Here is a 13,685-nt window from a genome sequence, read left to right as displayed (position 1 = left end):
AATTTTCCGAGCGGGAGTTACATCCTCCACGAACCATGTGGTTATCCCAACAATAGCTACTGTCAACATGAACCCTACTGCACAAAGGATTTTCTTTTTCTCCATGTCAAGGTAAAGATAAGAATAAAACCAATATCTTCCTGAAACTAAAAAGTCTGTCAGAACTCTTCCCCTTGGGCAGCGGTTGATTTCTTCACCAGCGGGCCAAGACGGGTGTCGCTACACTAATGCAGGGCTGATCCCCCCCCCCCTTGCCTCATCGGCTCTCCGTTTCACTAACCCAAGGGCCGTTCTGACAGTATGTCCCGGTACTGGAAAACTCACTTCCTTGGTCGAAGATGATATCGCCTTCCTCCAGGAGTCGCGTGGTCCGGAAAGAGCTCCTCAGTTGCGTTTGGCTCCGCAGCACGGCCTGTCTCTGCAGCCAAGATTTCTCGTTGATCGGTCAGCACGGCAGGTTCCACCAATCCGGGCGGCACCTTCCTACAGTGCAGAGAGTGGATCCAATTCTTTCGGTTGGAGACTCGCACAGCCGTCCTCGTTGCGAGGAGGACCTGCTCAGGGCCCACCCATCTCGGCTCCAAACTGTTCGTTCTGTCGAAGACTTTCACCATGACATGGTCACCGGGCCGGAGACCATGTCCTTCGCCGGTAGACCGATCAGGGAGCGCCTCTCGGACCTGTTGATGGATAGAAACCAAGTTATCCGTTAACTGTGCTAGATAATCGTTCATCATTACACAAGGTACATCATACATAGCCTTAGGTTTTGGCGGACCCCAAATATTCATTGGGCGTCCGAAGACAATTTCGTAAGGTGTAAGGCCAGTTCGAGAGTGTGGTACCGATCTAATTGACAATAATGCCAGTGGCAGAGCGTCTGGCCAAGTCAAAGACGTTGAAGCTTGAATTTTAGCGATCTTAAGCTTCAGTGTACCATTATACTTCTCAACTAGGCCTGCAGACTGAGGGTGAAACACGGCGTGGAACTTCTGGGTGATGCCCAGGCCCTTCAAGACGTACTTTATAACATCCGCTACAAAGTGAGGGCCGTTATCACTCCACAGAAGTCTACAGACGCCATATCGAGGGAAGAACTCTTTCAGCAGCATCTTCGCAGTAGTCATTGCAGTATTGTCTTTCGTAGGGTACGCTTCAACCCATTTGCTGAAAGCGCAGACCACTACTAGGACATACTTCAGATTATTACAGCGCTCCAGTTGGATATAATCCATCTGCAGAACCTCAAAGGGTGCAGTGGGTGTCACAAATCCTCCTGCTGGAGTTCGAGTACCTTTTCCTGGGTTATACCTCAGGCAGATCATACAGGTCTGCACCACCCTCTTTGCTGTGCTAGCAATCTCTGGATGCTCCCAGACTTGGGTAAGCAATTTCACAATTGCGGAAGCTCCAACATGTGCTAGCCCATGTGCCATCTGAACCATAGGCTGTACAAAAGCCGTGGGTAATTTCCATCTATCCATCCGCTTATTTCTCCAGCAACCCTCGTCATCCAGTTCTCCCTCGCTAGCCCATTGTTCCCGCTCTTTGTCAGAAGCGGTCCTTTGCATTTCTCGCACTTCCTCCTTCGCATCATGCCATCTTTCCACCTGTGACTTTACTACATACACGGCAGTAGTACCGGGCTGCATCGCAGTTTCCCGTGCTACTCGATCTGCCAACGCATTCCCTTCTCCAACTTTGTCAACTACTTTCCTATGGGCGCTACACTTAACGATAGCAATTTTCTTTGGGTATGTCAATGCGGTTAAAAGATTGTGAACTAACTCTCCATGCGTTATCTGTACTCCATGTGACGTTAAAAACCCTCTCTCCTTCCAGAGTAGGCCGAAATCGTGCGCTACTCCGAAAGCATAGCGGCTATCTGTATAAACATTCACACATAGTCCTATACTGAGCTCACATGCTCGTGTTAATGCTATCAGTTCCGCTGCTTGAGCTGATTTCTGTGGTATGCATGCTGTCTCCACTATCGTTTGCAAGGTGGTAATCGCATACGCTGCTGAAGTCGTACCATCTGGTAGCTTCAGACATGATCCGCCCACCCACAGTTCTCCATCTACATCTGGAAAGGGCGTATCCTGGAGATCAATACGACCCTTTGTTTGTTCCTCAGTCACGAGAATACAATCATGCGCTTTCCGCGCCTCAGGCTGGGTTTCGGGGTATGGCAACAATGTTGCCGGGTTTAACGTTACGCACCTTTTTAACGTAATATGAGGAGCCAAAAGCGTCAACTCATATCCCGTTAAACGGGCGCTGGTCAAATGCTGCGTCTTCGTTTGATTGAGTAGGGCATCGACAGCATGGGGGACTAATACCAACAACTTATGAGATAACACAATTCCCTCACTTTGGCGTATTGACACAGCTGTCGCCGCAACCGAGCGAAAACACCCCGGTAATGCTCGGGCGACAGGATCAAGTACAGCCGAAAAATATGCACAAGGGCGCTGCTTATCGCCGTGCATCTGCACTAAAACTGACAATGCACATCCATCTTTCTCATGCACATACAACGAAAAGGGTTTTGCATAATCAGGGGTCCCTAACACTGGTGCTGAACAAAGGGCCTGTCGTAGTTGCTGAAAAGCAGTATCACACTCATCTGACCAAGGGATTGGGATAGGCGTGTCCTTTGTCAAGAGGGCTAATAATGGCTTAGCTATGTGCGAAAACCCCAATATCCACTGTCTACAAAAAGAAACAAGACCCAGAAATGCACGCACATCCTTCTGTGTGGACGGTCTCGGTGTATCCAGAATTACTTGGATACGATCCGGTGTGAGTGCACGTCCCTCCTTAGACAAAAGGTGACCCAAATAAGTCACCTTTGGTCTACAAAATTGCAGTTTCTTCCTAGATACCTTATGATTGTGGGATGCTAAAAAGGAAAGTAAGGATAACGTACTTTTCTCACACAACTCCAGGGTGTCAGCCGCCAGCAAGATGTCATCGACATATTGAATGAGGGCGACACCCTCGAGCAGAGCAAAGGAATCCAATTGTCGTTTCAAAGCCTGACTGTAAATGCTAGGGCTTTCTGTGTAGCCCTGGGGAATCCTACAGAAACGATACGATCTATTATTCAATGTAAACCCAAAAAGATATCGGCTATCAGGGTGAATGGGAATGGAAAAGAAAGCATTCTTCAAATCAATCACTGAGAACATGGTCGCCGTAGGCGGGACCAAGGTAAGCAACGTCGTGATATCGGAAACCACTGGGTACTGAGGTATCACGATCTTGTTCACTTCTCTCAAATCAATTATAAACCGATAAACTCTGGCATCCGTATCCTTTTTCAGTATGGGAAGGATCGGACTGTTACAAATGTTGTAGGGGACTTCCTCCACTACCCCTACCGCCATCAAATCCTGCACTATCTGTATGAGAGCCTCCTCGCCCTCCTGGGAAATACGGTACTGTGGGAGGCGTGGTAACACCGCCCCCTCCTGGACGCTAATGTGGACCGGTGGAATCACCATTTGTCCTACATCAGTATCCGAAGTTGCCCACAAAACACGAGGGAGGGTAGCTAACAGCGCATCCTCTGACATCGTACACATCCGTTCTGATCGGGGGTAATTGTCATTCAATATTACCCGTACACCAGCAGGGGAGCAACGGATCGTAGCCCTAAAATGCTTTAACATATCAAGACCCATAATGTTGTCCGGTGTGTACGGGGCAAGCAGAAACGGACAGGGTGCAGAAAAAGAATCAACCTTAAACATGAGGGGCTGTGAAAGAGGGCTTCGGGAGAGTGTACCGTCAAACCCTACCGATGTGACCATTAAGCCGGATGGGGGAGCCCCCGGAACCAATTGCTTAGACAGTGCACTACGTGTCGCTCCTGTATCCACTAGGAACTGATCAGTAGAGCCCAAAACCTCAGCCGATACATAAGGACCCTTCTGATCAACCGGCACCTCAACTGATTCTAACCCCCATCCAACGCATCCCTATGCATGCTGAGAGTCATGGTACCCCGACCGGTCAATCCCCGACGCTTGGTACTGATGCTGGCGATCAAAAACGTTTGATCTATCGCGGTGCTGCCCAGCAGAGTCAAAACGAGCCTGGTCGTTAGAATTCCCTCGGAAGTTGGAGAAACCCCCTCTACCTCGCGGGCCACCATAGGTATGCCCCTGACGCGATGCATGCAACACCAGGCAGTCCCTAGCCCAATGACCCGATTGCTTACAATACGCACATTGGTTCCTATTTAAATCAGATCGGCCCGAGGGAGGACCATAAGATCCTCCCCTACCTCTATTACTACCCCGCCGGGGCGGGCCATAGACTTGTGCCAACATCACCTTTGTTTTCAAATCTTTCGATTTCTTTTCCTCCTGGCCCTTTGCTTCTTGCTCCTGACGCTCATAATACTGGGCGATAGTCAGGAGGGCCGTCGGTGTAGCGGAGGACCAAGAACTTTCACTCGCTTTTAACCGGGCCGCAACTGCCGGCAGCAGATTAGCCACATATTTATCCGCAAAAAGGTGGCGACCCGTATCGTCAGTAAGCGACTGGCCACTAAAATCATGAAACGTCTCCTCAAAGCGCGTAAAAAAGTCCGCAACTGACTCGTCAACTTTCTGTTTACATGCAGCTAACATATTCCAGTCAATCTTTTTAGGGGGGATAATTGTCTTCAACTTAGCCACAATAGCAGCAGGGAGATCTAAAATATTCTGGGGCGGTTTCTGCGCAGGCTTCCTCTCCCTATCCTCATCCTCCAGTTCAGACCATCGAGCCTTAAAAGTGGCAACATCATCTACCTTTCGCACAGATCGCCACATGTCCGGTGGTAGAATAAGCCCAAAGAACAAATCTATATCTGCTAGAGTCATAACGCAAGAATTCAAGGCCCCCTCGACTTCTTCATAGAAGGCCGCTGGATTCTTGCGGGGGTCAGGCAGCGCATTCTTTAATGCCATCACATCAGCTCTATGCCACGGAGTATAAACCCAATTATACACAAAATATCCCTTAGCATCGGCGGAGGTAATGTCCGAGCTAGTCCCCGCTCCTTTAGGAGGAACATACAAAGGCGCCGCCTCGCGCATTGGCTTAGCATGCACTAGATCGCTCTTATCTGATTGAGAGGTGGATGAGTGGCCTTCTGCAGTACACGAATCCGACTGCGTCTCCTCCCCTGCTCGTTGGCGCGCTTTTTCTCTATGGGCCAGCACCGCGTCCCGCAAGGCGAATAGCCGCCGAGCCGTATCAGGAGCCTTAGAGGGAGAAAAAACACCATCATGCAATGCTTTAGCATCCGATGTCACTTCTTCAGGCTCAAAGACACTAGAGTATTTCCGAAAAGCAGCAATCACTTCCTCAGCGAAATGGTTCAAAAAATACAATCTCTCTCTATCCTGCCACGACCCCCAAGTATGGAACAATTCATCCACGGACACCTTACCCTTAAGTGCACGGAAGGAAATTTGCCGAAGCTCAGCCATATGTTCAGCCGATAACATGGACTGCGTATCTACCTTACCCGGACCCGGGACGGAATCTTGCGGCCTCGGAGCAGATGCGCCGACATAAGGGGGCGGAGAGCGATCTAGTAAATAAAAATCATCATCAAGATTATTAAGGACAGGGTAAAGTGGCTGCCGAACAGCATATTGACCCGAAACTTGTAGCCTACGCTCCTTCTCTTGCCTGTCCGTCTGCTCTCTGTCCTCCCGACGCTTCGCTTCCTGTGCTCGCACATGATCATTCTTCCGTTGTTCTTTATCAAACAGCGCTTTCTCACGCTTCTCTCGCTCACGCACCTCCTTCACCCACAACCGTACACACTCAAACATATCCTGACGAGCACGCCGCTTACACATACACTGTTCCACATACTCAATCTTACGTATATCAAACGATCCATACAAAGGCCATCGTAACTCAGGATCTTTTTTTGTATATTTCCTCCATACTGTGCTGTACATTATGGAAGAAAGACCATGCTTCACATACATATCCCTATTAGGAGTCCCCTCTGGGGGAGCTGGAGCAGATTCCTCGAGGTTCAACCGGTTTCCGAAACAGCAACACCACTTACGGAGTGCGCTGAAAGCAGGCATGCTCAGAAATAATGCAAAATATGCAATATTATAGAAAAAATGGCACTTAATCGTTGCGCCGTTCAAAGTTACACAGCTCCGGAGAAATCTCTCCACATTACCTGCCTATATGTGTTGCAACGCATATATATTTTCACAAAGACAAATACAAAATATGACTAGTCATCACAAATCAAACTCAAATAGCCAGATCAGGCTTCAAGAACTCGGAGCAAGTACCGTACACCGGTTCTTACCAATCAAGAGTCCAGATTCCAACTGCCAAGCTCCACAATCGCCCAAACGGCTTTCACGGCAAGACCGACAGAAGAGGTCTCAGTCGAGGACCGGCGCCACCCAGACGGTCAGCTCGGAAGGGAAGGAAGAAAAAACCTCGGGATGCCAGGGCTAAGACGCCGCTGGCAGTGATCACGTCCCCGGCCAAATTCCTCACCTTCGTCGCGACCAGTCCTTCGAGCATCCGAGTCGCCGATGAGCCCCACGTGACGGGCGCCAATTGATGAATACAGGCCCCAGCTAGGCCCGCAGGACACAAGGGTTCGCTCTCCTGTAACGGAATCTATAAGGAAGTTGGCACGGAAACTGTAAAGTACAAAGACAGCATTTATTAACCCTTAAGGGTGGTCCTACAATCCACACAACACTCTTCAGTATTGCATAGAGTAGCACAAAGAACTTGCGTACACAGTCCCCTTTTATACACAATAGAGGGGCTCATAAGTGGGTGGATACAACATGAAGCCGAAGAACATTACCATTTATGGTCATTTTCGATACTGAATCAATATGTGGGCGGAGCTAACACACTCCTTGAGCCCGCGAAAACATGGTCAAGCAAGGCTAACTGATAACAGATGTGGTCAAGTCTGGGCATGTGCCAGATGGACAAAGGAGCTATTTATAGACTGTTACTAGGCAGATTACAAGAGCAACTAACACAGAGGTTGGACTCTTCTCGTGGGGAACACGTGGAAGCATGACAATACAAAATGGAGTCCAAACTTCGGTCAACATTACAGAAAAACATGCTCTATAAGAGGGGAATTAATGTCTTTAGTAAATGCTTAATCACATCGTTGTTTCAATTTACAACACCGTGGTAGACCCTACAACCATGTCAACAACTTTGGGCCATAATCTCAGGTCTACAAAAAAGTAATCAATTCGACTTACATTGGTGGTCCGGTTAAAAGTATTTGCTACTGACTTATCAGAGTTGGTTCGCCCATTAGTAGCCCTTTAAACCAAATTCAAGTGTTAATGCACTAAGCTGAAGTGCAGTAATTTAATAGGAGTAAGGTCCAAGGGGGGGAATGAGCCATATCTTATCCACCTCCTTACTTCCACATAGGTCCTCCTGCTCTAGGGGTTCGAAAGTGACATTAAAGTCACGTGGAACTGTTAATGGTGATAGGGTGTCTCACGCATCTAAAAGGTTCCCCAGCTCCTGAAGGGTAGATGATGTGCTTCCCACTTTCATCCCTCTGGCGTACACATTAAAAAGATCCACTCCCAACCCATCTCCTGTCCTTATCTGGACTGCTAGTATATCTAGGCTGTTGGTCTTCAGTTCTTAGAGCAGTGGAGATCAATTTTGATTAGGATTAGTAAACCCCCACTTGGGAGCCCAGATTTATTAGCAGTCTCAGAGCGATGGAATGTGATGTACCCGGGGATAAAGATGGGCGTAGGGGACCATGTTTCTTGTAGGATACAGATGTCTTCCTTTTCTATGTATTGGGTCCAATGAGCAAGTGCAAGTTTTGTTCTCACCCCAGCAACGTTTCATGACAGTTAGGAGAGTTTGTTCATGTAATCTCTATTGCCTAAAGCTACAGGATTTTCACCCTCTCCCATATCTCTTCCCTGAGATCCAGACTGAAGTCCCATGGGACTGCCCCCCTCGTTGCGGCCACTGCATGCAGACAGGCACCCATCGCCGGTTGTAGTGTGCATGACAGCGGCTAATGGTAAGGTTGCAACATCTGGGCAAATTATTTCAGGAAAGTAGGAGATTAAAGTGGAAGGATGTAATGTAGAGGCTGATGGCGAGGTTTGATGTGTGAGTCAATCATTTGCATCAAGAATCGAGCCAGGGCTCTGTTGGTGTATCAGGCTATAGGTGGTTGGCAACAGAGGGCGCGTGGGTGGGTGAAATTTCATCTGTATCCCCATATACGTAGAAAAATTGAACCTAGCTTCCAATGCAAATAAATCATAGGCAAGGTTCGCATCGCCAAAGAACAGCTCTATACAGTCTGTCAAAGAATTGGATCCATTAATCCTTTTGGCCCCATAGATGTCCTCCCTAATTATTATTATTTTTTTTGGGGGGGGGTTTGTCCTCATTCACCTCAGAAAAGAAAGAAAAAACAAAGCAAAGTGTCCATTATTTCTGCCCTTCTTTTCGGGAGGGATACTGACCATTAATGGGCATACTGCAATAGGCACCCGCCTTTCTACGGCTTTCTCTCTCACACGGTGTAGACACCGGAGCTGCTTGTGATTTTCAAATTGTGACCAGACCCTATAGCAGTCGAAGAGTTTATTTGTCGGTGTAATCATTGGACATTTTTTAAGATCCTGTTTAAACATTTTAAAATAAAGAGACTTTATAGCAACGCTTCTGTGCTCTCCAACCATAGCTGTGACAAGTTCCAGAAAGCTTTCTTCTTTGACTTTTTTCCGGATAGGTCCATCCTAGACATATATATGAGGGAGTCCAACCATTCTGTATACTGTGGTGGTATATTGCTCACCCATTTTTGACATATCTCTTTTCTGGCTAGCAACATTGCATAAAACAACATATCTCTAACACTGCTCATATATTCATCAGCAACGCCAAAGATAACCAGGGGAAGGCTTACCTTTATATGCTGACCCAAAATACCTGACATTGTCGTTTCCACTCTATTCCAGAAATCGCTGATTGCGGGACATTGATAGAACATATGCACGTCCGTAGCTTTTTCAAGCCCGCAATTAGGGCAGCTGGTTCGGCTTCCTTTCCCCATCTTAGATAACTTCTCGGGTGATATATACGCCCTATGGAGTGAAAAAAGGTGGTTCCTTCTTAAAAAAGCAGGTTTGACTATGTGGTAAAGTGTACGCATAGATACTTGCCAAATATTCTGCAGCTTCTCTCTCTGCAAGTAATTCCCCCACAGTTCCTCGGCCAAAGTGAACTCTCCATCCATGCTGTCCTGTAGGTGCCGGTACCATAGTGCTACTTCCTTATTTCCTGGTGGTTTAGTTACCAGTTGATCTTCTAGAATATTGCCCGTACCCAGTGTCGGTTTTGTACTTTGCTCCCAACTTTTTAGTTGTAAATATTTGAACTTAGAGAGAGTACCTGCCATCAGCTCATTTAAATTGTGCCAAGGTAATAGTTTACCTTCTCTTGTCAAGTCTCCCCAAATGTTAATGTCAGCGACTTTGATTGGTATTGCCAACTTGTCCTTGAGACACTCTGGGGTTCCTGGTGACTCCCAGATTGGAGCAAAGTAGGAATAATAATCCAATTTCAAGAGGCGTCTTATTTGGTACCACATTCTTGCCATTGACTGTAGCACCTTCAGTTTGATCTTCTTAAAAAATTTGGGGTCCCCAAATTTGAAGAGAAAACCGTTTGAGTCTATTTGGCACTCCTTTAACATTGCTGTATACATTAGACCTATCATAGATCCATCCGGTGTCCTTGTAAGCATTCTGGTTTTTTTTTATTGAAAAGCCCATGCATAGTATTGGATGGCAGGGTTATGCCTCCCTGCTCCCTCCTCCTCCACAGTTTTTTGCCATGAGATTCTAACCCCTTTGTTACCCCAGATAAATTAATTTTTAGCCTGTTGAATTTTTGTATAATCATTTTATCGAAATGAAGAGGTATGGAATCAAATATGAAAGTGATTTTTGGTAGGATAGTCATCTTAACCAAACTAACTCTACCCAAGATGGTTAATGGGAGATGTACCCAACTCTTCATTAGTTTAACAACTTCTTTAAACACCCTCCTTAAAGTATTCTCTGCAATTACACTAATGTCCTAAAATATCCTGATGCCTAGATATCGTATCTCCTTTTTTATTAAGGGATTACTTCCTGCATGATTCCATAACATCACTTCTGTCTTATTTTCATTCACTGAGTACCCCGACACTTCTCCAAATTCTGTTGCTATACTTAAAATTGTTGGTAAAGCAATGTCCAAATCAGATGAGTAAACCATAAGATCGTCCGCATATAGCGCGACTTTCCTAACCCAGTCTCCCTGATGAAAAGGTGGAATGTCAGTTGTATGCATGATTTTAAAAGCAAAAGGCTCCATATAAAAGTTAAACAAAAGGGGGGAGAGGGGACAGCCCTGACTTTTACCCCTGTAAATTTTAAATGGTGAAGATAATCTTCCATTCACCAGGACCCTTGCTACCGGTTCTTCATCTATTAACCTTATCGCTCTACACAAATTGTCTCCCAAGTTGCATCTGTCTAACACTGTAAAAAGGACCATCTCACCTTATCAAATGGTTTTGAGGCATCTAGTGTTTTTATAGCTAAAGGGGTGTTGAATGTTGTAGCGAAATCATAAGCCCCAATGAGCTCAAACGTGAGTTCATTTAGAGATCTTTCTTTCACAAAGCCTCTCTGATCTTCATGAATTATAACGCTTGCAATTTTTGCTAGTCTATTGGCTAAAATTTTTGTAAAGATTTTGTAATCTGAGTATAAAAGGGAAATTGGTCTGTACGACTCACATATTGTTGGATATTTTCCCGGTTTCAAAATAAGGGAGACTGTGGCCTCATTCCATGACTTTGGTAATGTATTCCCTGACCCAGTACCTCATTCATCACCAATGTCAACAGAGGGGACACCACCTCTACTAAAATTTTATATAGCTCCGTTGGTATACCATCTGATCCAGCTGCTTTACCCCCTTTACTAGAATTGGGTGGCCTTAACAACTTCCTCCTGAGTGATTTCTTGATTAAGACTCTTTTGTTGGTTAACATCTATAGGTTTAGTGGATTCCGAAAGCCAGCCCTCTATCTCTTTGTTTACCATTTCATCTTTTCCCTCTTTGTAAAGATCACAAAAAACTCCTTAAAGGCATCATTAATCCCAGCTTCACTACTCAATAGATTTCCAGATTGATCTTCCCTGATTTCTTTAATTCTATTTTTATTTCATTCTGCCTTAAGTTTCCAGACTAGGAGTTTTCCTGCCCCCTCCCCATATTCAAATGTGCTAGTTTACTAGCATCCCACCTTTTTCTAATCTGTACTTGGAGGGTTTCAGATAATTGATTCTTCGTTAGTAACTGTTCTTTCTCTACTTCTCCTCCGAATCTCTACTTTTAATTTCCATATCTATTCTCTTAACTCATCCTCTAGTTGTGATATTTCTTTTTTATATACTTTATTTCTATAACAGGTTAGGCCTGTAATATTGCCTCTGATGAAGGCCTTTAGGGTGTCCCACACTGTTCCATTTGAGGCTGTGTCTCTATTGACCACGATAAATTCTCTAACCTCTTCTTTAAGGTTTTCCATTGCTTCACTATCTGTCAATATGGTGCGGTCCAGCGTCCACCTATTCTCTACACCCTATTACTGTTTTCCAATGTTAACATAACTGCCGAATGATCTGATAAGTGGGCCGCCTTATATTCTATTTCCGAAATATTTTCTCTGAAACTCCAATCTACCAGAAAGTAGTCAATTCTGGACCTACTCCCATATTTCTTATTATGAAAAGATGTGCCCTGTGAGGTTCCTGCTCTTTCTCTCCAGAGGTCGCACAGTGTATGCTGGGCCATCATAGCTTTTAATAAAGTACGTGAGTTGGGTGTTGGAGTTGTTCTAGTTTTACTTGATTTATCTAGATTAGGATTTAATATGACATTGAAGTCCCCTCCAATGATTATAGGGTCAGGGAAATCCAAGAGGTTAGCAAAAAGATTTGTTAAAGGCTCGCAATCACCATGGTTTGGACCGTAGCAACCTACAAGTGTCAATGGCCTATCATTTACTTTGGCTTTATCTATAATCCATCTTCCCCATTTATCTACTTTTGTTTCTGTCACCCATATATTTGCTTGTTTCTTCACTATTATTGCAACCCCTCTAATATTACAACTCTGATTTGTACAAAAGACTTGTTCTACCCATCTTTGTTTTTCAAAGAGGTCAACGCATTCCTTTTTCAGCAGATGTGTCTCCTGCAAAACTAAAATATGTGCCGGGGATTCTCTCAAGTACTGGAGTAATTTATCCCTTCAACCCTTCACTCGTAAACCATTAACATTCCAGGTTAAGATCTGTATGGACATGTCTTTTTTATTTTAAATTAAACTGAGAATCTTGAGGATTTGTTTTGATTTTTTCCCCAAATGCTCCCCACCCTGTGCCCCTCCACCACACCCCCCACCCACCTTACCCTGGAGAACCCGCCCCTGCTTCTTCTCCTTGGACATGATGCTAGTCCAAGTTAGTCTTTACTCTGATTGCTCTCATTCCCATTTCTAGTAGTCCTATTAACTCTATAAAAAGTCAAATAGATATCGACCTATTTCCTTAGAAAAAATTACTTCCTTAACTTCCCCCATCACCCTTTATGTTTCTGACCATGTGCATTTTATTGTTGTACATAATACGTAGTGATGCATGGAATTTAAGTTGCACATTGGCCCCAGCTTTCTTAAAATCATCCATGCGCTTGCCTAGTTCCCATTGTCTGTCTAAAGTAACTCTTGATAGGTCTGACCTTATTTTAAAGGAGAAATCAGGGCCTTTTAAGGTCTTAAGTTTTAGTGCGGACATCAGGATTTTCTCTGTAATTGCATATGTCTGGAAATGTATAAGGATTTTTCTCGGTTTTGTTCTTCCCGGATTTTTTCTGAAGGGGTCCCTGTGTATTCTTTGTATGTCTTTGGCAATGTCTTCTTCACTTTCCTCTATCTGAACTGCAGATTTTATGAGGGCTACTACAAACAATTTTAGATCCTCTCTTTCTTTACCTTCGGGAACATTTAATAATCTCAGATTATTTTTTCTGGAGTTTTTTTCAAGTTGTTCAACTTTTTCCTGCAAGCCCTGTTCATCCTTACACAGTGCCTGGATTTCCGCTATACTGCTGGCAAGATCCGTTTTTAGTTCCTCCACTGTGCTTTCGAGGATTTCTGTCCGGTCGGATAGTGAATCCAATTTATTTTTCCAAAATCTCACAGAACTCCCGGATTTCCCGCTGATTTGCCTCTGATACTGAAAAACCATTCCTGATATCTGTAGTTAAATTTTCCATCATCGCCTCTAAAGAGCTGGCTATTGGATCTACTTGGTCTCTAACACCAGTGATAGCTGTGTTCTTATCTGGTAGATCTGGTATGTCTGGGGTATCTGGGGTATCTGGCGTGTGCCCCCCACGCCCACTGTCATTCTCATCTCTCTTATCTTGAATGCCTTGGGTGCTATCTCCCTTACCTCCGTTGACCTGACTGCCACTCTCCATATTGGGGCCCTTGTGGTGAGACTTGCCTACCGGGTATATCTCGACTAACACGGGCGTCAATGAGGGAAG

General features: G+C 45.2%; 1 long non-coding RNA gene across 1 annotated transcript in view; it reads right to left on the bottom strand.

Moving 5' to 3' along the window:
- Positions 1-13,685, bottom strand: part of LOC146832822 (uncharacterized) — a 244,730-nt gene that overhangs the window by 76,090 nt on the left and 154,955 nt on the right. The gene's annotated exons all lie outside the window — the stretch shown is intronic.

Source organism: Triturus cristatus, chromosome 4_2 (genome assembly GCF_964204655.1).
Source record: "Triturus cristatus chromosome 4_2, aTriCri1.1, whole genome shotgun sequence".
Taxonomy (NCBI): domain Eukaryota; kingdom Metazoa; phylum Chordata; class Amphibia; order Caudata; family Salamandridae; genus Triturus; species Triturus cristatus.
This window is presented reverse-complemented; position numbering and strand designations above follow the sequence as displayed.